The 27,920-nt window shown below is 40.7% G+C and overlaps 1 long non-coding RNA gene across 3 annotated transcripts; it reads right to left on the bottom strand.

Moving 5' to 3' along the window:
* Positions 1-210: 210 nt before the first annotated feature.
* On the bottom strand, positions 211-27,511 carry LOC117022422 (uncharacterized). 3 transcript variants are annotated; one of them, XR_004423047.1, is made up of 4 exons: positions 25,986-26,134; positions 24,426-24,483; positions 5,197-5,390; positions 211-269 (listed from the first exon to the last, which is right to left on the bottom strand). It is a non-coding gene; the product is annotated as an uncharacterized LOC117022422 (long non-coding RNA). The 3 variants fall into 3 exon arrangements; XR_004423046.1 differs by lacking the exons at positions 211-269; positions 25,986-26,134 and adding exons at positions 26,995-27,124; positions 27,446-27,511 and having other exon boundaries at positions 4,954-5,390; XR_004423045.1 differs by lacking the exon at positions 211-269 and having other exon boundaries at positions 4,954-5,390.
* Between the last annotated feature and the right edge of the window lie 409 nt (positions 27,512-27,920).

The following is a 27,920-nucleotide window of genomic DNA, read 5'->3' on the forward strand; positions in this document are numbered from 1 at the left end:
ACCCACTTCACGACAGTCGCCGTGCTAAACCAATAAACAGAGACTCAGAAGTCAATGGCTGCCTCTAGGTTCTAGATGAAATTAGTATCTCAAACTGGCAACAGATACATGTTGATGATGGGTTCTCAAGACAATCTCCTCCCTAGGATCTAATGGCTACATTGTAATAAGGCTTTACTTCTTTGGTTATTAGACTGATTCCTAGAGTGTTGGGTTTACACAGGTCAAAAAAGTTGAACTGAATGCAATGCAGTATGCTGGATTGCATCCTGGAACAGAAAAAGGACATTAGTAAAAAAAACTGATGAAATCCAAATGAAGTTGTTAATAGTAATGTATTAATTTAATATTAATTTCTTAGTTTGCCAAGTGTACCATGACCATGTAACATATTAACATTATGAGAATCAGGATGGAAATACACAGAAATATTTTATAAAATCTTTGCAACTTCTCGATAAATCTATAATCATTCCAAAATAAAAAATTTATTTAAAACATGTTTGAATATTGGCAATTTTACTAATAGATTAAAGCCCATAAGCATTGGATACAAAGCAGGCTGACTCATATCGCAACAGGATTTATGTTTGAAATTTAAGTATGTTTTAGCTATAGATGATTTATTAACTATTATATTTGTACTTTGGCAGTCCAGAGTCTGGATACCTGGCCAGTCTAGGTAAGAGTAAAAACTAACTGAGCTGACCCTCAAATGGAGAGAGACCCCAATGACCATTACTGAGGGACACTCTTGAATGAAACCTGCTGATGGAGCTTCTCTCTCTCTCTCTCTCTCTCTCTCTCTCTCTCTCTCTCTCTCTCTCTCTCTCTCTCTCTCTCTCTCGTCTGATTAGACAAGGTTAAACTCAGTTTCTTGAGGACTCTGTGCTATTAGAATGACTGACCCCCTGTGCCCTTCTTCGAAGTCCGTGGACACCAAACATGGCCTCATTCCAAGAGAAATGGTCACTTTCAACCCCTTCGTCAGCTGAGGATCCCTCCTTTATTTCCCACCAGGTCATGAGAAGACAGAAGGAGTGTGCTATAACCATTCTGGGGAGTTTGGAAACTCATTTACTGAAAACAACCTGCTTCCAGTTCTACTCCTGGAACTAGAAAATTCATCTTTAATCAGAACAATATCATATGAGAGATTTATTTTGTTTGGCTGACAAGTGTTTCAAATTTTAAGAATTAGCTGCCATACTCCTAAATTGGGAAGCTTCACAAAAATATCTGGATATTTGCCTTCCCTTGAACGATCACAAGTTCTAGCAACAGAGACCTACGTTCCTACATGGAAACAATTAGCTGGAGCTGAGTAGCCACTGTACGTTTTCAAGGGGCCGTGTGCTCTCCATTTCCTATAGGCCCACACAGCCCTATCCATCCATTTGTGTTACTTGCCCACCAACTTTAAGCATTTTGAATTTACAACCCTGGTCTAAATCCATGTCTTTCTAACTCCAGATCACGAACCCTTTGTGAGTCATGAAATCAGTGTAGTAGATAACCAGCATTAAAGAAGGCAAAGGAGAAGGAAGAGGAAGAAAAAGAAGAGGACGAGCAGGACATAGAAACAGAGTATATCACCTGTGGTAAAGGTTAGTATTACTCTGAAAACTTTGTTTCAAATTGTGTTTGTGTCTGCTTGCCCTAAGTTACAGTGTAAAATATACTTTCTCCTGTGAGTTGCAATAAAAATGTTTCAATGCTAAAACTAATGAAAATTTAAATAATCCAAACTTTGTTAACCAGTTAGTTTGTCATATCTGCTTACTGTTTTTGTTCTGTTTTCCCTTAAATTGCCTGGGGGGGGGTTGGGATGAGGGTGGAGGGGGTATTGTTATAGAAGCATAACCACAGAATTTATACAAACATAATATGGATCTTTATGAATGCTGTAGAAGATGTGTAATAAAAAATTAAAGCATCTAATGGAAATGAAAAAAGAGATAAATCTTGGTGTTTCTAAGACCTATCATCCACCAGGTAGCATAGTTGTATGGTTTTAAGTTAGATCAGATTAAATAATAATTGGATTTATTTACATAGGCTATTTAAGGCAACTAATAGTCTATATTAGATCAGCACTGTCCAATACTACTTTCTGTGATGATGAAAACATTCTACATCTGCCTTGTGTCATATGGTAACCACTATTCATTCACATGTGGCTCTTTAGTATCTGAAATGTGAGTGGTGTGACTGAGGACCTGGATTTTTAATTTTAATTTAAATTAATTTAAACTTAAGTAATCACAAATGGGTAGTGGCTGCCATATTGGACAGCGTAGCTCTAGACTCTGGAAGTAGTGTCTTGAAAGAAGGACGACTCTGCTTCTTTCTTGTTTTCTGCACGAGAATGCCCATTGATTTGATAAAATTATTTTATTCGGGCACTGCACACCAAGGAGTGAGGAAAGCTAGCATCCAGTCTGCCTGGCACAGTTTACTTTTGGGGGGCCAGATTATTGCTAGGGAATAAATGATCCAACTTCTAAATGTGGACCCTCTAAGTTCTTATCCCCACTGATATTTGGTTTTTCAAATTAAAAATTATTGGAGGCAGATTATGTGATTTTGAGTTTTATGGATTAAAAACTATAATAACTGTGATTTAATCATTATAATAGTAATAATGAAAGTAATAAAAACAGTAACAAGAATAGCAGCCGTTTATTAAGTGCCCACTGTGTACCTGGCACTGTGATCAATACATTGTATGCCTTATCACACTTATTCATATTAATCCTACTATGAGATAGGAGGTATTATCCTATATTGGGAAACTGATGCTCGTGAAAGTTATGTAACTTACGAGGTCACTCACGTCGTGAGTGAAAGAGCCTGAATGTGAATCCTAGTTCTGTCTCACAACAAACCCCTTCCTCTCACCACTATGTGTCCTAGAGGATGCGAATCAATTTCTTTTTCCATCAGCCCGTTATTTCCTTGATAAACACTCAGCAAAGATGAATTATTAATGGCTCTTGTGATCCGAGGTGTGGACTCTCCACTGCAACCCCCCTTATCTTAGATACTGCTTTGACTACATTGTAAGAATGTGCCTGTGTCCTTCAAACTGGGACCTAACCATTTGTTTTTTAAACTTTAGGGCCCCCTTCTTCCATAATATTAAAAATATCTTTCTCTGTTGGTCTAAAGACAAATACAGTAATATTCTATATGAAACCATTTTTTCTACCAAAAAGTTCTTTTGTTCTGGTTTTAAAAGAAATTGAAAGATTTTCATGAGCCCCATGGTAGGCAGAAAAATGGTCTCCCAAAAATCGCCACATCCTAATCCCCAGAACCTGTGAATATGTTACTTTATGTGGCCAAAGGAACCTTGCACATATGATTAACTTAAGAATCTTGAGATGAGAAGAGTATCCTGGACTATCTGAGTGGGCCCAGTAGAATCCCAAAGGTCCTCAAAGGAGTGTCAGCAAAGGACATGTGAAGAAACAGAATGTCAGGGTGATGCAGCTGAGCAAGATTCAAGTGGCTTTGAAGACAGAGGGCCCCCGAGCTAAGGAAGGTGGGCAGCACCCGTGTGTAATGAAGGAAAGACAGAAAGCCGGAGAATTCTCTTCACATTTCCAAGGAATCACAGGATTAAAAGTGGCTGTGAAAGAGACTTCAAGCTCAAATACTGAGTGTCCCCTCCTCCTCTGAAATAGTCACCCATCAGTGTCTAGGAGCCCATTTTCCCCCAGAATGCTCAGCGCCAATGAAACTGTCGGCTGGACCTGTTTGTTTTCACCAGTGTTTGTGATTCTGATGCTTTGCAGAACCTACATTAGGAAGAAAGTGAGCAGCATCTGAGGAAGGCGCCTGAGTAAGAAGAGAAATAGAGGAGACTGGAGAAGTAGAGATGCAAGTACATGAACAGGCCTAAGATGCCGAGAGAGAGAGAGGAGAGAGAGAGAGAGAGAGAGAGAGAGAGAGAGAGAGAGAGAGAGAGAGAGAGAGACTGCAAAAATGAAAAGAGATGTTCACAGAAAAGAGGAAGGAAGGAAGGAAGGAAGGAAGGAAGGAAGGGAGGGAGGGAGGGAGGGAGGGAGGGAGGGAGGGAGGGAGGGAGGGAGGGCGGGGGGGGGGGGGGGAGGGAGGGATAGATCTGGGATTCAGGAGGAAAGGAAGGCGAGGAAGAAAGATAAAAAGCACAGCCAGTAGTGGGCCTAACAGTAAACTTCCTTTCTTTCCATAACTGATGCTGAGCACGGAGCAGAACCTTACAGGTCGAGGCCATCTGTGGCCATCAATCCAAGACTCGTACTGCTCGCCATGGTCGGTGGGAGCTGCACACATGGGACCATGGCAGAATGCAGCCTAGAAATGCGGGGGCTCCCATATGGTCAGAGGCTGTGTTTTCCATGTTCCTTTTACACAAAGCTGCTATTGACATCAAAGTGGCTCCTTATGACCCATGATGTTCACGCCCAAGCTTAGAGGCTTCCATTACCGTGTCAGGCCATTTTTGCAAGTATTTACACCAGTTACCTTAAGGAGACTAGGTCCTATGCCCTAATTTGTACATAATTTCTATGTTCGCTAGGATGCGGGTTATCGTTTAAGTTAATACCTATAGCCAGTTGCTTTCAGGTGACTTTTTCACCTCTTAATGTCACTTCATAAAGAACTTAGAAAAGGGAGATATTTCCCTAAAAAAAAAAAAACCAATAAATTAAAAAAAAATAAAATTAAAAAAATATATATATATATACACACACACACACACACACACACACATATGAATATATGAATATAGAAGCATTTTGTGGGTTAAATGCACACACACGTACATATGTATTCATGTATACCCACATGACGCTTCCATATTCAATTTCTAGGAAACCAAGAACAGAGCATTGCAGGGTATTTTTCAATAATCAGATTCCCGCTTTCGTTCCTATTTTTATTTTTTAAAAGAGCATAGCTCCCAGTGAGATGTATTTTACACCTCCCTAGACCATTAACAGGGACCACACTTAGATGGCTCCCCCTCATGGTTTTCAGTTTTACCTCTTTTGGTTGACTTTTGCACAAATAATCATTCATTTCTATAAGCTTTCTCCAGACAATTTTTTAAAAAAAACAAAACAATTTTGCTCATGTGTCTGTTAATTGTCCTCCCCAAAGTGTGTTTGGTATGTTGATATTCCCAGGGTTTGGTTTTCCGCTTACTCGGTTCTTTCTTCCTCGGATGACACTGGGTGGTCTCAGGAACAGCTCTGCTTTATGTTTTTCACACGGTTCACTTTTCCACCTTGGCTTAGGGACGAAGATCTCATTCCTTTCTCCTCCTCCTCCTCCTTCTAAATGGCTTGTTATTTTTCATAGAGGATGGCACTTAAGCTTTGTCACCTTGGGTGTCAAATCTGTGCGTAGAAAAGCAAACAAGGCAGCAAGTTATAGCGCATCTTCAATCTTTTTTTAAAATTTATTTCTATTCCTGCTGCCCTCAAGTTAGAGGACAGAGAGTTGGTACTTTTTAATCTTAGACCATTTATTTAACATGGAGTGATATTGTACTTACCACATATAAGGCAGTAGTGCTCAGAGTTTTCCAAATATTAATTAATTCAATCCCCTAGACAACCTTATGTGGACGGTGCTACGATTCTTCATGTTTTGTAGTTGAGGAGATGGTGGCATAAAGAGGTGAGTCACTTGCACAAAGTCACACCTCTGGTAAGCAGGAGGGTCGGGATTCAAATCCAGACCATCAGGTCCTGTATCCCAGCTGTGGACCACTACATTTGAAACCACTGGGGCATGGGTTTCTTGCTTTAAACTGTGTCTGATGAGTCAGTTCAATGTTCATGGGACTGACACCAATTTTGTCTGTGTTTACACTAGACCCAAGTGCTCCCCCCACCAAAGTCCTTTATAAAAGTATTACAACTCATAGTAAATACAGGTTCTATACTCCTGCTATTTTATTTGCATCTATACTCCAGATATTTTATTTGCATCTTTCCCCTTTTTAGGCCAAGTCAGGTGGGCTGTGGTCATCCTTCTGGGGCGTCTGAGAGCATTTGTGTCTCTTTTCACCACATGACTCCCATCACCTCCCTCTGGTAACTTTTCATGAGTTTTTCAACGTGCAAGGCCTGATTTATGTTCTGGGAGCCACACCCTTTTCAACAAAACACACACAGATGCCCTACAAAATGAAAGGTGACCTTTACCCATGAAAAGAATTTTGATGAATTGCAGGAAGTCATATACTGTGCAGGGAAAATAGTCTTTTGATCTTCTTTTCTATTTTTTTTTTTTAAATATAAATCACTTCCCATGAAGAAAAATCTGAGTTTAATGAGGTTCTTTAAGTGGAGACTACAAAGACCCCCGGAGTATTAGAGCATAATTCCACTTGTGCCAGTCTCTGATTTACTCCTACTAATGGGGTGTGCCTATTGGGGAGACAGAAGGAGGCTGAGGCCTCAGAAGGAATGAGGAAAAGCATTTAGATCAGACAATGAATATTTCTGAGTTCTAGACGTGAGCTGGAGTCTCTATAGCAATGGTTTCAAACTCGGCACTGGGACTCCTCCATGGACTCTGACATCAGTGTTAAAAGAAATAGAAAAATAAAAAGGTGAAGGAGAATAGAAAACATCAGAATACATGACGCAGAGTAAGGATAGACAGTGTTCTGTGAAACTTGACTACATGTACATGTCTACAGAATGTGGAGACTAAGTTGCAATGTAAACTATACCTCTTACTATGTATTCCGTTCAAAAAAAAGTTTGAAAAACTGTGGTCTATAGAATAGAACCAACTGCAGCATTTTCTGAGAACGTACACTACAGGCCAAAAATGACAATTTTTAACATTCTAAAAATATGAGGGGAACTTTATACTGATGATTCTACAGGGAGTACTAAGAGGGACCAGTTGCAATAGGAGTAAGTGACTCTACTCTTCTTGTGAATGGCAGTGTGTTTCTGAGGTGAAGTCAAAGAAGAATTCTCAAGAGAGAGAGGTCAGAATCTAAGGAAACATGAGGCGGTGGTTGTTCCAAACTCATGGGCTGGGAGGATAAGACCCAAGTTGTAAATGGCTGGTGAACGTAAATCGTGAAAATGTTCTCCTGGTAAGAGTGAAAGAAGAGGTACAGCTATGCCCTGCTTTCCAAAAGTTCACAGTACGCCACTTTGCTTTTACGAAAGACCTACATTAGCACCTGTTTTTGCTAACTGCGGAAAAAAAAAAAACAAACACAAAAATCCGAAGAGGATTTTCACTTTTACCAAAAAGGCAAAATGTGAAACTAGCGTTCAGCGTTTGTTTGGCAGTAGCCCTCATAGAGACAGCAGCGAGAGTGGCCCCACCAAGCTCCTACCTCCGGAAACCATACCCGGCATCTCAGCATCAGGCCCCATAGCTTTGAACTGTGTCCGTGAGCACCTGTGCTTCATCTCGGGTTATTTTGTGCATCCCTTAGCAAGATGTGTCCTAAGGTATCAGAGAGGCCTAAAAGAGCTCATAGAGTGTTAGGTTTAGCATAAAACTGGACGTAATTAAGCATTTTGACCATGAAAACAAAATAAAGACACTGTGCATGTGTTGAACTTGCCTTGGTCCACCATTCATACTATTTCCACTCAGAGAGAAAGAAACTTGAAAGCTGCTGAAGTTACTATAGGTCCTATTAGTAGCAAAGTGGTCTCGCCAGTAGGGGATAAAATGGAAAGTCTGTTGCTTGAGTGGATTGATGGGTGTGCAAAGCGGGGTATGTATTTATCATAGAATTCCTGCTTTTACTATATGTTAGGGTTATTTTATGTTTTATGTGTTATTTGGTATGACTTGGTAGGTTATTTGGGGGGATCTGGAAATGCTCAAAAAGTTTTTCATATAAATTATATAACTTGGTAATTGCTTCTTCACTTTATGCCATTTCAGTTTATGAACAGTTTCATAGGAACACTCAACTTTTGGATAGCAGGGGAAACCTACAAACGGGAGAGAACAGGGTAAGGAATTTGGATCAGCACACTGGACTTGGTATCAGCAGATACCTGTTGGCCAAAACCGAACCATACCTGTGTTTGCTTTGACTGGTCTGGTATTTTAAATATTAAGACGTTCCCATAAATATTGGGATTTCCAGTTTCTCTAGGAAAATCAGAAGACCTGGCACCTCTGAGTCTGCTCTCCTGCCTGGCAACAACCGGCAGGAGTGAACAGCGAGCAGGGACTCCCTCCTGTGCTGTTCCGTGGGACAGCCACCAACACATTTGACTCTTTAACTTAAAATTAAATTGAAAGTTTAGTTTCTCGGTTATAGTAGCCACATTTCAAGCATTCAATAGCTACATGTAGCTAGTATTTACCATATTGGACAGGTATAGAGCATTTTCATCATCACAGAAAGTTCTATTAGACAGCCTTCGTTTCAGACCCTGTATCCCCACTAGTCACTGCTTTCTCACCCTGGGCCAGCCCACTCCTTTTTGTTACCTGACTCACTCATCGGGCATTTCTATTTGCAGCTCCCATAACACAATACTTATGTTAGGTTGGCTGAAAATCTCTGTGACTTAATCTTGGAAAACAAAACCTATAGCAATGGACCATAGATTCACTGAAGTATCTTGAACTCGTGCGCGTGTGTGTGTTTTCTTTGCAAAGTAAGGAGTGACATAAGAATTAGAGACCATATATATATATGGTGTCTTATAGAGTTATTAGAATAGAAGAAGAGTTTCAGTTAGAGTTCTTCAGTGCAGGAGAAACTATAGAAAAATAAACCTTATTTCCTGTTGTCTACAAATACAGATACCCAATAAGGTGGGTGGGACAGAACCAAAAGGACCAAATCCGATGAGAGTAACTAACAATAAAACAAGGAATAACTTTTCCATCTGGAAAAAAGTTAATATCCTGTTAGGATATATGCAGATCAGATAACTTCTGGATCTGCCCACACATCACAGAATACAAAGGAGAACTGACAGTGATTGGGTTTATTTGATCAATGTAGGAAGCCGGTTGAGGCAAATCAGATTTGAGAGAAGCATTTGGGTTAAATTGTCTTACAATTCTAAATTAATCATATAATCATAGATATCCATATTATTTGTGCAGGCACTGTCATTAAATATTTATCTTTGAGCTCAGCAAAACATCATACGTGTACACACACACACACACACACGCACCCCTTTAATTTCCAAGATCATAATGCAATTCCCAGGAACCTAAAAGGGAAGCATAGTGCTCTTAGAGCTATTACATGTTAACAAATTTGGGATTCGTGTTGTATTTTACCAAATTTTAAGTGTTATTTCTTCTGTCTTGGTTAACTTACTTTGCCTTAAATTCTTTTGCTGTGGTAATACATGGAAAATATGAGAGGATCCTGAAAGAATTTTTTTGGCAGCCAGAAAATTTTGTTTTTCAACCTGCATTTGTGCATTGTTGTCACTACCTACGTCTTTCCAGGATCACATATGAAAATAATTATTCCTCACTTCAGGAAGTCCAGTTTTAAGAATCAGTTTGGCTTCAAAGGATGCAGCACCCTTGATAGGGTCAGCCCAGCCTAGGAGACAGCTGGGCAGGAGCCCTGGCCTGGGGGTGATCTGTGCTTTCCTGTCTCATTACCTCTTGGAACTTGTGCTGGCATCCTGGATATAGGGACTGTGTCCTACCTAATAGGGGAAATACAAATGTCTTTCCCTAAGAGCTGAGAGAATTGACTCACAAACAGAGGAGCAAAATCTCCAGGCATAGATAGCTCTATCAGTCTTCTGATAGCCAAGACCAAATGCTCCCACCCCAGTGCCTTTTGCAGGGTTGCCCGGGAGGGAGGGAGGACGTGGGAGGGAGGGGGGTGGCGTGAGCAGTAGGAAGAGCCCAGCACAGGGTTAGGGCAGCTACTTTCTTGCCACCAATGTGTGACCTTGGGAAAGTCTTTTAGCATCTATGAGTCTCTGTTTACTCAGGTGAATGGAGGATTTCAAGTGGATCAGTCTCCCTTTTGATAAATATAAAAATCTCAAGTCCTCCTTATTGGATCTATACCATGGTCACTGCAAAATCAATCTTTACCCTAGAGCATCAATAGAATTAAGATCAATGTTTTGCTTTGGTGAATAAAACAAAAAACGTTCACATTTGCCCACATAGTAGGAGTTCAGTTTACTAAAGAGCGCTACACTGGCACTTCTCAAATTGTAGTGAAGAGAAGAATGATCTGGAGGCTCATTTGAAATGCAGATTCCTGGGTCTTTTCCTCAAGATTCTAGAGCAGGTTGGAGGTGGTGCTGGAAACCCGCATTAACAATCACACCAGGTAATTCAGTGTCGAGGGGATGTTTTGAGAAATCCTGACTTTGGCTCTAAGTTTCAAGATGTGCCGCAATCACTTCTGTCTTGCTCAGCTTCACACCCCTTAGCACCTGCAGCGCACAGTAGGGCATTCAGTGTTGCTCATGTGCTTTGTTAACTGAATCCCTCCAAATGCTTTCTCGTCACATCCAGGAAGGCTATGTCAAGCTTTCATTTGGTAGCAAACATTGTTATCTGATTGATTCACTGGTACATGGTCAGCAGTGAAGATGTGCCAGCCACATTGTAGCTCCTCAATAAGTATTTGCTCAAAGAACAGATGGATGTCTATTCCACCATGATTAGAATTGCTTCTCATTTTCCAAATATGAAATTATAAGTTCTGAAATGCCTGCTGCCTAGAGAGGGCGAATGTAGTCTCCACTCTCACCCCAGACTTAGTGAGAACACTGGATTGAGTTTGTTCTTGAAACTGTCTCCCCATCGAAGGTGAAGGTGTCTAAGAGATTCAAGAGCAGCATTACAATGAGGATGGCTCAGCCTTCTTGACTCCCCTCCATTACCAGTACCTCTCCAATGGCCTTCCCACAATCACACAGCCGCACCTGTCCTTACACACTGCGAAACTTAACAAGGAAAGTAAAAAACTGTCCAAGGGAGGACACCCAGCATAATTAGTGGTCCCTTTGCTGCCACTCCTCTATGGTCACACTCCACACTCTGCTGTCAATACCTGCAGACCTGTCTGCCCACCCAACCACCCAGAGAAGCAATTATGGCTTCCTTTTCTGTGTTCCTAGCACCAAACCCAGTGCCTAACGAAGGCTGAGGAAAGGTCAAGGTGCGGGCAACACACAGGCTGTAGGGCAGGAAACGGCTGGGCCAGTTACCCCCTGCCCAGCTCATTCTCTTCCTTCAGGCTCAAAGGACACTTCCTCAGAGAGGTCTTCCTTGCCCCTGAACTAAATTTGCCCACTCCTAGGTTTCTCCCAGAACAAACCGTTCTTTTTCATCATAGCACATCACAATTGGTAACTATAGGTTAATTGGGGTCCCTTCTATTTTATTATCTGTCTGTCCAACTAGATTGTAAACTCCATGGGGACAAATCCATGTCTGTTCTATGCTCCATCCAGAATCTCAAAAAAATGCTTGTAGCTACTCAATACATATTGCATAAATGAATGAGGGAATGACAAAGCATGGCTAGTAATTTTCTTAGTCTAGTATTGCATTTCCCTGTTCTAGGCAGAAAGTCTCGCTTGCTCCAGTCATCCTTTCTCCTCACCTCCTACCCCAGTTCTAACAGCAGTGAGGGAATTCCCATACTAGGTCAGAGTGACAGCCCTGATTATTTATTCCCTGGGGATACCTGCCAATTGATACAAATAAAGTGTTTACTGGCTGACACAGGGTATTTAAAAATGACACTGTGACCCTATACGTAGTAGGTGGAGATGATTTTTATCCTGAGAATTCATTTTTTTACCACTAAATCATCATAACGGCCCTCATTTTTGAGCATTTACTGTGTGCCAAGTACATAATGCCATGCACTCTTTATGGCATATATGTGCCAAGAATTTTAAATGTATTACTTAATTTAAGCCTTGCAAAGCCTAAGACAGGTACTTTATTTTTATCACATTATAGCTAAAACTGAGCTTGGATAAACTGAGTCTTTTGCCCAAGGTCACACAATAAGTGGTCAAGTGGGATTACCTTCCTCTGTGACCCCTAAATCCATGATCTATTCCCTGCTGTCCACGCCCACATCTGCTCTGATGTTGTCATGCAGCTGCCTGCCGTCTGTCCCCTCGTGCCGACCCCTAAAAAGAAAGAAGAGTCTGTGAGACTATTCCTTTCAGGGACTTTGCTTCACCTTTGTGCTTACACTTCATGTCTCTCTGTTTGGCCCCCAACAATGGCTGGTCAGCCAATGACGGGTAAGATGCCTCAAGAGAGGAACAAGTTAAGACAGGCACAGTTACATGGGGACAAACAGGAGAACTCACGGGGTCGATAGAGGTGGGCACAGCCCCCACCTTCCCCCGTCTAGGGAGAGCGTCTACCTATGTGGCTGTATTCCTTCCCACAACCTGCTTGGGAAGTGATTCTAGATGTGATAACATCAGTTCTCCATCTCAGCAAGTTTCAGCATAAAGGTTTTGTCCCCTGGGGAGGTACAAATAACAATTACTAATACATCATGGGACTTTCGGCAGACAAGGGTGATTGGTTTGAACCAGTTTTCTGGTGTGGTGTATGAGACCCACAGACCCTAGGAAAAGCAATGCTACCTCCTTGTGTGTGCATCAATAAAGGCCACAAGGTGGCCCGATTCGGGGCTCTCAGTCCTTTCAGGCTGTGAGACCCTTGGCCCCTGTTTCAAAACTTTCTTGATTTCTGTTTCTTTCTTAACCCTTCGTCGTCCCTTCTCGTTCTCTCACTGCCCGTGTTGTGCTGGACGCGACACTCTGAGATGGAGGAAGGGGTTCACTCATTCCCAAATGGAAATGATGAGCAGTGGAGGTGACAGTAAGGACAGGGTACGGAAACGAATACAGAGCAGGTTCCTACTTTGTGTTAGGCACATATGACCCTCATGGGCAGGAATTATAATCTTCCTTTTATAAGGGAGGAAAGAAAGCCTCAGCCAGGTTGTGACTTACCCCAGAGAGCCTGGGGGGTAGGAGACATGCAAAGTTGCAGATCTAGGCATTCCTAGGTTCTACGTTCAAGTTCAGGTCTACCTGAGTGTGAATCTCTCTGCCTTACGCAGGCCTTAGACACTTTAGGGACAATACTGGGTCTAAATCTCCTCCTCCTTTGCATCCTTGCTTTGACAGAAGTGTGGCTGGGTGATTAACTCTGCTTAACAAAGTGACTGAAAAATATTACAATTCTGACTCTGTCTTTATTGTAGAATAAATTCTTTATTGTGTCTCAAGGAAAGTTGCTCTTACCCAAATATGTTCCAGAATAGGTAGCCTCAGTAATGCTTTTGTTTATCAGAAACCATGGAGGGAGAGATCTCCTGTTAGCTACAGGGATAAACAATGTTTCCTTTGCAGCTGTACTTTAAGTATTGAAGTATAGAATTTTTACATATCTTTTCTTCCCTCCCTTCTTCCTTCCCTCCCTCCCTCCTCCTTTCCTCACTTCTATTTTCCTTCCTTCCTTTTTTTAAAGCAAGCATTAGTAGTTAGACGTAGTTTGCAGAATATTTTAACTTGAAGCTGTCTTGACCTATTGAAAATAGTCATTATGAAATTACTGATTCAACCACGTGTTGATAGAACTTTTGACAAGAGCTTTCGTTGAACATAATTCTCGATGCATTTATTTCTTCCCAGGTGATTTGGCCTAGTGTCTCAGGTAGAGTTCTGAATGTGCCCCAGAACTGTTCCAAAGACTTCTGTCTTAGTCAGTTAGGCTGCTAGAACAAAATACCACAGACTGGGCAGCTTATATAACGGCATACATTTGTTTCTCATAGTTTAGGAGACTAGAAAGTCCAAGAGCAAGGAGCTGGCCAATTCCGTGTCTGGTAGGACCTACTTCCGAGTTCACAGATGACCATCTTTTCACTGTGTCTTCACAAGGCAGAAGGGGCAAGGGAGCTCTCTGGGGTCTCTTTTATAAGGGGACTAATCCCACTGATGAGGACCCTGTCCTTATGACCTAGTCACCTCCCAAAGGCTGCACCTCCAAATACTATCACATTAGGGATTAAGTCTCAACATATGAATTTTGGGGGGACACAAACTTCTAGTCTATAGAAAGTCTATTCCTTCTTAATGATTTCACTTTTCAATATTTCTTCAGTAAGTTCAGTTTTCAGGTTGGGTATCTTGTCCTTCTGCTCAAATATTTCTCTGTGATTTCAGAGGGAACTCAAGCTATGCAAGAGAAACAGCAGGAAAAGGAGACCACCCAAATTCGCTCATCTCAAGCTATCCCTGTACATACCATCCCCAACCCTGTCCAGTGTCTTTCTTCACTGTTGCTTCACTGTCTTCACTACTGCTTCATCAGGCAGTGATATTTCTGTCCTATAGGCTAAATCTGGGAGCAAGGGACCCTCTGACCTTTAATTAGTAGCTAGCAAGGAAGATAATGAGGGAAATAAATAATAATGTCTATTTTACAAAACATTCACAGCGAGTTTCTATGAATACTAATCAAAGCATGCACAAAATCATAGCACCTCATGTTTGAGAAAAAAAATGTGAGTTATAATAAATCTTATTTCCATAATTCTAACATGCTGTAATTCCCCTCTGATGAAATACAGCTATGAGATTAAAAGTGCCATTTTATGTGTGAAAGTTTAAACCTGGACTAAATAAAAGTGGAGGCAGAGATTTTTTAGAGTTTTTAAAAAGAGGGTAGAAATATGGTAGAAATAGGAAACATTCTCTTGAAATTTATTAACAATTTAGGAGGTGCAGTAAGAAAAGCAGCCAAAACTTTGCATGATCTCTAAGAGAAAAAAAGGCATTACAGATGTTACCATAGCTCCAGCCTCTACAACAGTGCCTGTCACATTGTAGGGCCTTAATACATACTTATTGAATTGTTGTTATTATTGTTATTGTAGGGCCTTAATACATACTTATTGAATTGTTGTTATTATTATTATTTTAGCAAAAGTTGGAGAGAAGGCCATAGGGAAAGAGCAGGGCAGCTGAATTACTCCAATCTCTCCCTTTGTCATCGTGTGCCCTTCTCCCTGTGTGTCTTTGTGTCTTCACATGACTATCTTCTTATAAGGGCACCAGTCATATTGGATTAGGGCTCCATCCTACTCCAGTATGACCTCATCTTAACTAATTACATCTGCAATGACCCTATTTCTAAATAAGATCACTGAGGGTTAAGCTATAAGGTCAATATTAAAAAAATCAATTTTGTTTCTGTTTACTAACAACAAACATTAGGAAATGATGTTTTTAAAATACCTAGGATAGCATCAGAAAACATAAAGTACTTAGAAATAAATGAATGCAAGATGTACAGTTGCTCTACATTGAAAATGAAAAAAAAAATAGTGCTGAAATTAAAGGAGATCTAAATAAATAAAGAAAAATACTATGTTCACATACCGAAAGTCTCAAAATTGATAAAATGTTAACACTCCCCAAACTGATTATAGATGCAATGCCATCCCAGTGAAAATCCCAGCACGATACTTTTGGAAATCAACAAGCTTATTCTAAAATTTATATGAAAATGCGAAAGATCTAGAGTAGCCGAACTATCTTGAAAAAGAAAACCAAGTAAGATGAACTTACACCACATGATTTCAAGATTGTAACCAGCCTACAAGATGGCCCCCACTTAACCCCACTTCCTAGTATTAGTTTCTTGTGTAGTCTCTTCCCACGTGGTATCAGGGTTGGTCTGTGTGGCCAAAAGAATATGACAGAAGTCTAATCTAAGATTAAGCTATAAAAGACATTCTCTCTCTCTCTCTCTCTCTCTCTCTCTCTCTCTCTCTCTCTCTCTCTGTCTCTGTCTCATCACTTGTTCTGAGGAAACCCAGTCACTCCATCATGAACAGTCCTAAGGAGAGGACCACATGGTGAGAAACTGAGGCCCGTCACCAGTAGCCAGGTCTCTGTCAACGGTTACCTTGGTGAACTTGGGAGTAGACTCTCCAGCCCCAGTCTGCCTTCAGATGACTGATACACTGACCAACAGCTTGACTGCAACCTCATATGAGATCCTGAGAAATAACCACCCAGCTTAGTAGCTCTTAGATTTCCAACTTTCAAAAACAGTGTGGAAACAATAAGTGTTTATTGTTTTACATTGCTAAATTTTGGGATGATTTGATATGCAGAATAGATAATGAATATAAAGACTTACTTTTGACAAATAGATCAATGGAACACAATAGGATCCAGAAATAGACCCACACATATACAGAAGGTGCCAAAAGAAATGTATACACATTTTAAGAAAGGAAAAAACTGTTTTAAAATCAATATATACTGATAACAAAAGATGAATACCAGTTATGTGTATACATTTTTTTTAACACCCCCGGTATATATGGTCAATTGTTTTTTGACAAATGCACTGATATAATTCAAAGATGATAATCTTGCCAGAAAATAATGCTAGAAGGCTCTATATCATACAAATCACCAAAAGTATTTCAAGGTTGAACATAGAGGACATCTTGGGGTAGGCAAAGATTTTTTAGACAGGATGATGGATGAATGGATAAGGAAGATACACACACACACACACATACACACACACTATGGTATATTATTTGACTATGAGAAAGAAGGAAATTCTATCATTGGTGACAACATAAGTGAATCTTGAGGCATTATGCTAAGTGAGATACGAAAGTCAGACAGAGAAAAACAAACACTGTACGATGTCATTTATATATGGGATTTTTAAAAGCCAAATTTATAGAAACGGAGTAGAATAGTGGTTACCAGGGACTGGGAAATGGGGAGCTGTTGGCCTAAAGGTATAAACTTTTAGCTATAAGATAACAAAGTTCTGGGGCTCTAATGCACGGCATGATTGTTATAGCTAACAATACTGTATTATATACTTGAAAGTTGTTAAGAGAGTAGATCTTAAATGTTCTCACCACAAAAATGAATTGGTAATTATGTGAGGTGATGGAAGTATTAACTAACCTTACTGTGGTAATCATTTAAAAATATATATGTATCAAATTATCACGTTGTACAGCTTAAACTTACATAATATTATGTCAATTATAGCTCAAAAAATGTGGGGGTAAGAAACCACATATGTCCACAAAAAGACTTGTACAAGAATGTTTATAACAACTTCATCATTATGCCAAAAACCTGGTAACAAACCAAATGTCCCTCAACAATTGGATGGATAAACAAATTACAGTATATTCATCCAAAGAAATACTACTCAGCAGTAAAGAGAAACACACTCCTGATACATACAACAAAATGGATGAATCTTAAAAGCACTATGTTGCATCAAAGAAGCTAGGCACAAAAGAGTACATACAGTATCATTCCATTTATATTGAAGATCTACAGGCAAAACTAAGCTACAGTGATAAAATCAGAAGAGCAATTGCCTCTGGATGAGGAGTAATTGAGGGAAGGGAACTGGAGAAAACTTCCTGGGGAATAGAAAACTTCTCTGAATTGACAAGGGTGCATACATTTGTCAAAAACTCATTTAACTGAACATTTAGAATCTGAGCAATTTATTGCATGTAAATAACCATATAAAAATGAATTTGAATACTTTAGATAGGGCATGCACTTTCTAGGTCCTGGCTATTTATAGTGTTGCAAATATGTTAGTTGGTTTACACTAGTCTTGAGAGAGACCTAGAAATCAGGGAGAGGGGTGTGAAAGAGATCCTTAGATGGGAAGGAGGGAGCCAATCAAGTGGAAAAGAGACACAAATGAAAGACGTTGACTATTCACTTGGCATTGGGGCTTACACTGCCTTGGACAATTCCCCCTTTCCATATGTCTCCTCTTTAAGATGAGAATTCAAGGGTCGTGATGTGTCTTATAAGCCTTTGCATTTCCCAAAGCTCCTAGCACTATCTCATACATGCAGACAGACAGAGTTTGGTAAATATCATAGAAAGAGAGAGTTGTGTTTTAGAATATTTTCAAGTGGGTTCTACATGTCTTTCCTGGAATGGCTGACTACAAATTGCGTGACAGCCAAGACTAGTCTGTAATTCCCAGTCTCGCACAGCATCCGGCCCATAGAGTAATAGATTTTCATTGATTAACTGTAGTGTACACTGCAGAGAAACTTAAAGAACCTCCTCTCAAAGGCCTATTGTCTCTCCTCTTCCTCCACCCTCCCACTTGATCTCCCAACAGTAATAGAAATCTTTAAATATGCTTTTTGTTGTTTTGCAGCCGTTTGCATTTAAATTGGGCGTGTCACTATCACATTTTATTAGCTATTCCTCATACCAGCGCTGTGAGGTTAGCGCTGTTATCTGCATTTTACAGGCGAGGGCACTGAGAGGTGAAGCAACTTCCCTGGGCTGGGATCACACAATGAGCTGCTGGAAGAGGCGGGATTTGAGCGCACAGGCTCCATCTTCCCAGCCTGCTCCACTTGTCCATAGAGCTGCGTGGCTTTGAACATGATAATGACATGTGGATTTTCTACCCTGGACTTTGAAGATCGTTTTAAAGGCATTAATTCCAGAGGCATCGTTTGAATTGCAATTCTTTGGCCTGATTATTTCTCCTGAGGAGATTTTTTAGATATTTGACTGGGCTATCTGGATCCAAGAACTTTGAAATGACTCACTCTATCCAGAGACGGGGCACCATTGTCTCCTGTTCAGATACCCCACCTCTCAGAAGGCTCTCTCCCTTCAGCAGCCTCCCAGTAGAGCCCACCCATATACCATAACCCCTAAACAGTATTTTGCAACAAAATAATTTTATAAATTTGAAGGGGATTTAGGACTTATCTAATAAAGAAAAATTTAATGTGGTCCATGAACTTCCCTAAATGTAAAATACATGTGAAATTACAGGTCTGGTGGATATGACTTTATTCTTTTAACTGAGAAAGGCAAGCTTTCAGGTGCTTCTCCTTTAAACGGTGTATGAGCCTAACAGATTGGGAAATTGAAGCTCAGCGAGTTTAAGGAACTTGCCCTAAGCCAGGCGACAATAATCCTGGATCCAGAATCTCAGTCCTCCGTTAAGACAGCAGGACTGATTATTATCTTGGTTCCAGAACATGCATTCAGTTTGAAGAACTACGCCCACAGGCTTTTTAATTTATATAGTTCTCTAAAGAACTGGTTTCCCCCCAAACGGTATCCTTCTTCAAGATAAAACCACTAGTCTGGCCTTTTCTTCATCTGGAAGACACTCGGCTGAGGGAGCTCACGATTTCTGTGTCCTTTTTCTTAATGGCAGATGGGAGGAGTGTCTGCAGTTCCCAGAATTCCCAGTTCTGTTAACTCGGCCCAATGGGATTAAGAACACTATTACCACATCACCCACTAACTCCCGATGTGATACTGGATGATTCAATTAAGACAAATGGTTTTCAACCTTGGCTGTACTTTTGATTTCTCCAGGGGAGCTTTTAAAAATCCCCATGCCCATGGCCAGGCCGCACCCTGGACCAATTAAATACAAATCTCTGGAGGAAAAGCTCAGACAAGTATATTTTTAAAGCTCCTCAAGTGATTGCAATGTGCAGCCAAAGTTGAAAACCACTAATAGGAGCAAGAGAGAGAGATTCATGTTGATCAGGTAACTACTGGGTACCAGTGTTTTACATATGCTGGCCCCTTTACTCCTCCCTAACTCAGAGGGGCTCAATAACTTCTAAATATCACACAGCTGGAAAGTGGCAGAGTCCAGCTTGAAACCCAGGTCATTATAATTCCTGAGGCATGCTTTCAGCACAGGAACAGATGGTTTCCTGAAAGCTATCTGTAAAACATAGATTAGTGATGATTAAATGAGGTGACATCCATTAAGCACCTGGCACATAGTAGGTGGGCCTGACTAATCTCTATGTCTTCATTTCTCAGCCTATTCTTTTATCTAGAATGTTCCTCCTGTCCCATGCTATGATACAACACCAAAATCTTAGGTCAGGGAACTTTGTGTTAACCCCAGCGGCTATGCAGTTATAATCCTCTCTTTATACACTAACGATGTTACATTATAATATCATTGTGTGAGGGTGTTAGGTTTTAGGGAACTTAAGTTAAGGAATATATAACTAAAAATATGTCCTACCTGTTATGTGTTAAGGGCATTTTATAGATACCCTTAGCTTTATATCCTGGGGTGCCATAAAAAAAAAATGTATACGTATGTCTTGTATTCATCTTTTGTTATCAGTACATATTGAGTATTACAATTTTAATACAGTTTTTTTCCTTTCTTAAATGTGTATACATTTTTTTGGCACCCTCTGTATTTTAATGTTCTATAGCCACTATCCTTCTCTTATCATTATGGGGTGGCATGATTCCCCCTTTAACTGATGTTAAAGTTGGCATTGGTGGCATTGCCCTGTCATGCAGTTGAAACCTGATGAAACTAGATCATCCATCCATCCATCCATCACTGTCTTCACAGGACCAGATCTGGTGCCCTCGTAATTCTGAAGGTTTTCCCTTTCTTCTAGTCTATTTGTAAGGCTCACAAATCATTTAAAAAAAAAATTCTGAATTGGTGGCCTTTGGTCAAATAAGGCATGGATGGAGGCAAGGGTTTCAAGACAAGGTGCCTCCTCAAGGTGGGACCAGTGTTGGTGTCTGCCAAGGAGGAGAGGCGGTGATCTGATCCAGAAGGTCTCCGTATGCTGACAGGTACTGAAGGGTTTGACCAAAACAATAACAGTAATAATGGATAATGTTTATAGCAGCACTTAGGCCAGGCATTGTCCCAGGTGCTCTGCAGTAAGTGATCCAGCCAGGATTCCAACCTAGGCGCTCTATATCCAGAGCCTGGTTTCTAACTCCAGTGCTACACTTTGGGAGTCACCCGCTGTGGGGAGTGGGGTTTTATGTCAATCTCAGAGGAGGAAGGAATGAGACATGTGGCTGGTCGTGTCTAAGCCCTTATCCTTCCTTTGTCTCCCTTTTCCTCGAAATCACGGTCCACAACTCCTTCTGAGATAGAAGGAACTGTAGGAGTCAGAGATAGTTCTGGTTGAAGGGAAGAGAGGGGGGGAACCAAACATCTGTCTCTGCTTCTCACTTTATTCTCTTATTCATCGAGCCTGCATTGAGTACCACCCATGTGTCTGACAGTTTTCAGTTCTCTGTACATATTAAGTCAGAGAAGTCAAGTCACCTGCCCAAGGTCCACTGCTCCAAAGGAATGGGACTGGATGTGAACTCAAATCTTATCAAACTGATGGCATGCAGTGCCAGGCCTCTCTCACTTTTGGTACTTTCTATTCATTTTAAGGTATTTTTAAGAGAGATTTTTCATAGAGCATAATATTTTAAGTAAACCAAAATTAAGTTCTCATTAGGGAAAGGACGGTCAAGGGCCTTAGAACTGGGGAGCTCTTTCCTGAGAAGCCTCACTGTGCATTTATTTGTTTCCGTCAATGCTGCTCTGGGTTCTTGTCCAAATATTGCACTAATATGTCTGTTCTTTGTCTTAATTGTGGTACCACTAGATGCTACTGCAAAGAAGCTCTAATATGTCAATGGCTTAATAGCATTCACTTTTATGTTGCATTTCTATAAAGACCCAAGGCAATTCCAAGTCAGGAGGGGTTGGATGGGGTGGGGGCTCAAACATAGACAGACAGGGGCTTTGTCTTTCTCCAAACAGGGATTCTGAGGCTACCCTATTCATTGATACTAAGCTGACAAAAGAGGAAATGGCATTGAGGAATGCACATGAGATATTTTTATATGTCAGGCCTGGAAGTTGCGCCCATCACTTTTGCTCACATTCCATTAGCCAGAACTCAGTCATATCGCCATACCTTAGAGCAAATAGGTTTGGGAAATGTGCCCAGTTCTACCCAAGAAGAAACTGGGATTTTTTTCTTCCCTTTTCTTTGTTTTATTGTGTTTCTGCAGTTCATTATTATTGTTTTATGTACAGTGGTTTGAGAGCTGAGTTGCCAATGGAAAAAAGAATAAGATGAAGAATCTTCTGGAGTGGTGCCTGTACATTAATGGAGTGCTGATTCTAAGTGTGAAAACAATAATAACTCATTTTTATTGAGTACTTACTATGTATCAAACTGTACTAAGCCCTTTCCTGACAAGGTTGCATTTAATCCTGTAGCAGCCTTGAACATGGATTTTAAAAGTGTGTCAACAGTTAGTTGCAGGATGATACACTTCTGCTCTTCTAAAGGTACTAAAGAGCAACTGTGTCCATGTAGGTCCAATACAAACCCTTCAATCCCTTGTCGTGTGTCCCTGAGGTCGGTTTTCCTAGGATTACTCATCCAGGCTTTCTTATCCTCTGGCTTCTGGTTGGATTTGGCTAATGGAAATCATCAGCAGGAGATCAGAGTTGGGTGTGTTACTGTGTCTTGGCTGCTGTGTGTTTTGGCAGTGGTTGTGTGCCCCTATCGATGGCCAGATCTCCTGTCTGTCATCCCCTCTCTCATAGCTATAGACATCAGGTCCCTCTTCCTGCCCCTTCGGGCCTGGGATGACCATAGCTTCCTGCCATTCATAGTCCCTTGGTGCTTCACCAGCCATTGACTGGTCCCTGAACCCTCCCCATAACCTGTGAATAGTTCCTTCCACAAGCTCTCTTCAATTATCTCTTGCAGAGTACTGTGTCTTTCTTACTGGTCCCAGTAGAACTTGAAAACTTATACAATGTCCCACCTCCCTTTTTAAAAAAACTTTGTTTATTCTAGTTTCTGCTTTGGAGGCAGGAAGACCTTGTTATGAAACCCAGTTTAATCCCTTACTAGTTGTGAGACCTGGAGCAAGTTACTTAAGCTCTCTAAGCTGTAGTTTACTCATCCATGAAACAAATGATAATGAGTTTGTGAGGATTAAAAGGAACAACATATGCAAATTACCTATCCCAATGTTTGGCACATAGTAGATGACTAATAGAATTGGAAAAGGCAAATGATATCATGGAAATCTGTCAGAGTCAATAATGAAATTATTAAATTAGTCTCTACATTGCCTGTTAAACTGACAGACACCTTTTAAAAGATGAGAATTCCCATGTTGACGATGATGTGCGGGAGAGGCACACACTGCACGTAAAAGTATAAAATTTGGTAAAAGCTTTCTGAAGGGCATTTTATCTATAGGTATATAAAGCCTAAAAAAACGTGCATTCTCTTTGACTCAGCAGTTCACATCAATTTTAGGACTTTATCCTCAGGAAATAATCCTACGGAAATAATCGGACAAGATGCAGTATGAACATGTTCACACTCTCGTTGTCTACAAGTTAAAAACTGGAAGTAACAAATGTTCAACAAGAGGGAATTGGTTAAATAAACTGTGAGACATTGCTACAGTGACAGTGACAAATAATGACTGATATTGAAAGCACATTGGTAAGGAAAAGAATCAGTTACTGAAGAGCATTTATAGGGCATTATTTCATATTTTTGCACAAAGAGGAAAAATTGAAGAACCAAATACTGAAACATTAATTTGGATTATTTCTGGATTGTGGGATTACAGGTGACACTGTTTTCTCTCTTCTTTTCACCCCCCCCCCCCGTATTTTCTAACTTTTCTACATGAACGTTGTATATAGAACATTGTAAAGATAAGATTGTCTTTGGCTGCAAGTTATAAAAATCCAGACTGTTGTGGTTCAGCAGCTAAACAGGGCCAGTACCAATGTCTGAAATTTGCATGGCTTTTTCTTCATGGCCTTTACGTAGCCACTGCACCTCCAGTCATCATGTATGCATTCAGACAGAAAGGGGGTCAGGAAGGCCAGTGCCTATCTCAGGGAAAACAAGAGCGTTCCCAAGAACCCCATGACAGACAGGCCTAATTGACCCCATTTGTGTCACGTGACCATCCCTAGCTGGGAAGAGAAAGGGAGGAGGGAAAAGGGTGTTGTGTCAGCCCTTTCACAATGTTTACCACACACACATATTGCTTTGTACTTAAAAAAAAAAAGTTATTGAACTTTTAAAGTAAGTTATTTCTTTTCTTCTTGATTACTTTAATGCTTTCCTCCCTCTGCCACGCTCCCATCCACATTCAGGTTGCAGCAGCCGGCAAATTCATATTCACCAGCTGAGGGTGTGAGGAAGAATGAAGAAATCCGAGACAAGGCTGCACCCTCCTAGGCGGTGGGAGTAGAGAGATGGGCAGAGTGCCAAGAGCCTGGGAAGTCGACCTGTTGCTTGTTCAGCCAACCTCATCTAGGTCCCTCTGGTCTGAGGTTGTGACTACGGAAAGCTTATCAACAGAGACTTTTGCAACTTCAATACTTCTAGCTTTGCTGTTATTTTATAGAGTGCGCAGAACTGGCCCTGGTATTTCATTTGGCTGGTTTTGTTCTCAGCGAGGCTTCCCAAATAGAGAACACACTCATGATACATATGAGGGAATGTAGTTGAAGGCCTGGGTTCAAACCCTGGCTGTGCCACTTACCTCGTCTTAGGTGACATTGGACCAGATAGTCAAGCTCTCTGTGTTTCTGCTTCCTCAACTGTAAAATGGAAATAATAATAGCATTCCTTGCATGGTATTGTTATAAAAGATTAGGTGAGTCAGTATTTGTCAAGTGCTTAGAATGTGCCTATCACATGGTAAGTGCTCTGTAAGTATTGTTTAAACAATAAATAAATATGAGAAAGGTGGAAACAGCCATAGGTGTCAGGGCTTTATTTGTTTAGGTCATGTTTTACTTGACATAAACCTGAGAAATCTAAAGCTACAAAGAAGGGCCGAATTTTCTTTTGTTCTCTGCTGGCTGCCCCACGTGGTCTCAGTGGTGAGAAACGAGAACTCACAGAAAGCTGAGCCATGAAACACCTCCTGGGTGACAGGGACTCCCCTAGCACTTTAATGTATAGTGAGCAGCTCCTTTAAATCTTATGAGGCAGGTATTATCATTGCCCTCCTTTTACAGATGGGGAATCTGAGGCCCAGACCAGTGAAGTGACCTTGACCTCAGTCACAGTCTTATGACTGGTGGAGCTGGGATTTGACCCCAGGGACATGCGACTCCAAAGCCTGAATGTTTTCCATATTAATAATGATGTTTGTATAGGGTAGCTTCCCTGTATGTGGTCCTAAATGGTTAACATGCACATCAATCCCTAGTCTAAAGATATTTAAAGAGATTTTATTTAAAAGTCTCCATAACAAATCCTTCTGTAAAAATGCATGATTTCCCTATATTTATTTTGGCAAATTGGAGTTTTCACGTATTATATTTTCTTACAATATAGTGCATTTGTTTTATTCAAAAAAATAAATTCCAGACCTGAAAGTTAGCTAATTTTTTTTCTGGGAGGGGTGCTTTATTTTTTTTTTTTTGAGTATGAAATACAGGATCTAAAAATCTCTGTGTGTGTCCTAAAATAGCTGAAGCTCAATAAGCCCTTCCTAGCAATAAATGATTGTTTTTGTGGCCAATTCCGGACATATTGTCTTGAAGCTCAGAGCCTTGCTCAGGCCAGCTGAAATCATCAATTATTAACATCACGACAGTCTCACAGGTCCAAATTCCTCCATGAGTAGCAGCAGAATTTCTTTCTGCTCTCTGATTTTTGCATGCCACCTTCGCAAATGCCAGTTCCAAAGAGATACAACCAGACATTGCTCAGTGGTTTTATTCATGACTATGATCAAGTTTAAGCAAAGTGTAAATGTTCCAGGAGACTTCCCTGTTCTTTCCCTTTAAGAAAAAAAAGTCACTCAGCCCCACCCAACCCCACCCTGAGCTTCTAAAGTTCTGGAATCAGTGGTGCAAGAGATAGAGCCAAGATAAAAAGAACTGAAAACAAAATGGGCTCTTTTTATTTTTTATTTTTGAAACTTTTGTTCCCATCTCTTATACCTCCCCACCCTAAGTTGCAGAGTCCCAGGATGTGATCCAGTGCCATCACCAACCCCACTGGGTACCTCTCCCTGGCCCTGGGCTGGTCATATGCAGGCTGAGGCCTATCCCAGGTCAGTCCCCATCCCCACCAGAGGAGAACTAACCCTTTCAGGAAAAGACAGTGCTAGCTAGCCTCCAACAGACCCTTCTTACGGGTGCTAATCGTTCCCCCTTTTTTGCTTTTGGATTCATAGTTCTCATTCTTCTTCCAGGGGGTTAGAGGTTGCAAATAGCCCAAGAAGCAGCTGCAAGGAAGCTCTGAAGTGCGTATAGTGTGGGTTGGGCCTGCCGTAGGCAGGAGAGACCAGGAGAGAGATTAGGTGAAACATTAGCCACGGTCTCTTGGATTCAGTCCAGTGTCTTTCAATTATTTCTTTATGTGCTTTTGGTCCTGGGCTTACTTGGCATGGGACAGGCATCCATTAGAAGATTTCACAATGATTTGCCATGTTACAGTTCTAAACAGATGTGAACTCGTCACCAGAAGAAATTTATGTTTTACCATCTTTTCCTCCACCTCTCCCTGGGGAGCTGCAGGGAAAAGCACTCCAAGTGAATTAATCAAAATGACTAGGTAACGCTCTAAAAATAATAAACGTTGTTATAAGTCTGGATCTCTTTCAAGTTTGAGCTCATTTTGTGAGCTTGAAGATCCATACGTCAAATCGCATGTGTATATTTTTTATTAGAGTGGACTATTGCATAGGGACAGATAAGTTATTAAGCCACGTAAGTGCAATTACTCTCACAACACTAGACTGCATTTTAACTAAGTTAATTAAGCAACTTGGCCAAGGAGGGGGCAAAGGATAGGTACCTTAATGATTCCTTAATTTGCCTTCATAAGCCAGCAATGCAATTAGGACATGCTACAAGTTTTGGCTCTGAAATCAAGGGTGGACAGAAACCGAGGTGCAAGGTTAGAATTATAACAAAAAGGGAAAATATATGTTGTATCTCCTTGGGCTTCCCTCACCTACTCATGGAAAATGCACTATTGCTAGACAAAGGCAGAAGAACTAAAATTTTGAAAACTGATTCAAAAAAGTCAGTGGATATTGAAAAAAACAAACAAGCTAGCAACTATTATTATCATATTTTCAAAATACCTACCCAGAGATTGGTTCCAAAAGAATGTTTTTACATGAAAAGAAACTTGTAGCTGTGTCCTGGGTTCTCAAGGCCTTCTTCTATCCTTGGAATGAGATTAGATAAACTTCAGGGTGAGGTTGAGAAGGGAAATCTGTATTGGTAAAAAGGAAAGCATCGATGATAAGGGTAGATTCTTTTCTTATTTTAACTGGTGTAGTTCTCTGATTTTCAGTTGGCCTCTTTCCCTAATATATGTCCCGAGCAATATCCAAGAGCAAGGTGTTCTTTGGAGATCTGGATCCAAACCATCCATAGCCCTCGATGATAATTTACCCATATCAGGCAGGGCTGCTAAGCCAGCAGGACTGTGAGAAAAATAGGAGCAATGACTGCCCAGCTTTATAGTGTATGCCCTTTGTCTCCGAATCTGAGCCCTGCTGTTATTAGGCTAAATCACAAGGATATTTCCAACCTAAGAAATGTCATCTGGTCTCTGAATGCTTCTTAGATAATTCCCACGTCTTCATTTTCCAAAAACGGTTGATTGCTGTGTTACTAATCCCAACCTACTTTAGCCAGCTCCATTAATCATGGCTGGCAGGAAAGACTAGAGGGTCATGGGTAATTGAATTCCAGCCAACCTTCAAACCTAATTTAAGTCAACCCTTTGACCTCTTTCCTGACCAAATCTGCTGCCAGAGCTAGTAGATAAATATTGTTTTTAAATTTAAAGAAGCCTTTTTTGAATGCCTACTATGTGTTAGCCTTGCGAGAGATACATCCATTATCCCACTTCATTCACTCATTCTGTCAACACTTCCATCGGAACCCAGACACAAGAATTAACAGATAGTGGAGATGAGTGTAAAGGTCATCTTGGGGTCAGTCTAGTGGGGGAAATGTGTCCTCTGCACACACCCTGACTTCCTATCTTTGAAAGAAGATAA

This window comes from Rhinolophus ferrumequinum, chromosome 5 (assembly GCF_004115265.2).
Source record: "Rhinolophus ferrumequinum isolate MPI-CBG mRhiFer1 chromosome 5, mRhiFer1_v1.p, whole genome shotgun sequence".
NCBI classification, from domain to species: domain Eukaryota; kingdom Metazoa; phylum Chordata; class Mammalia; order Chiroptera; family Rhinolophidae; genus Rhinolophus; species Rhinolophus ferrumequinum.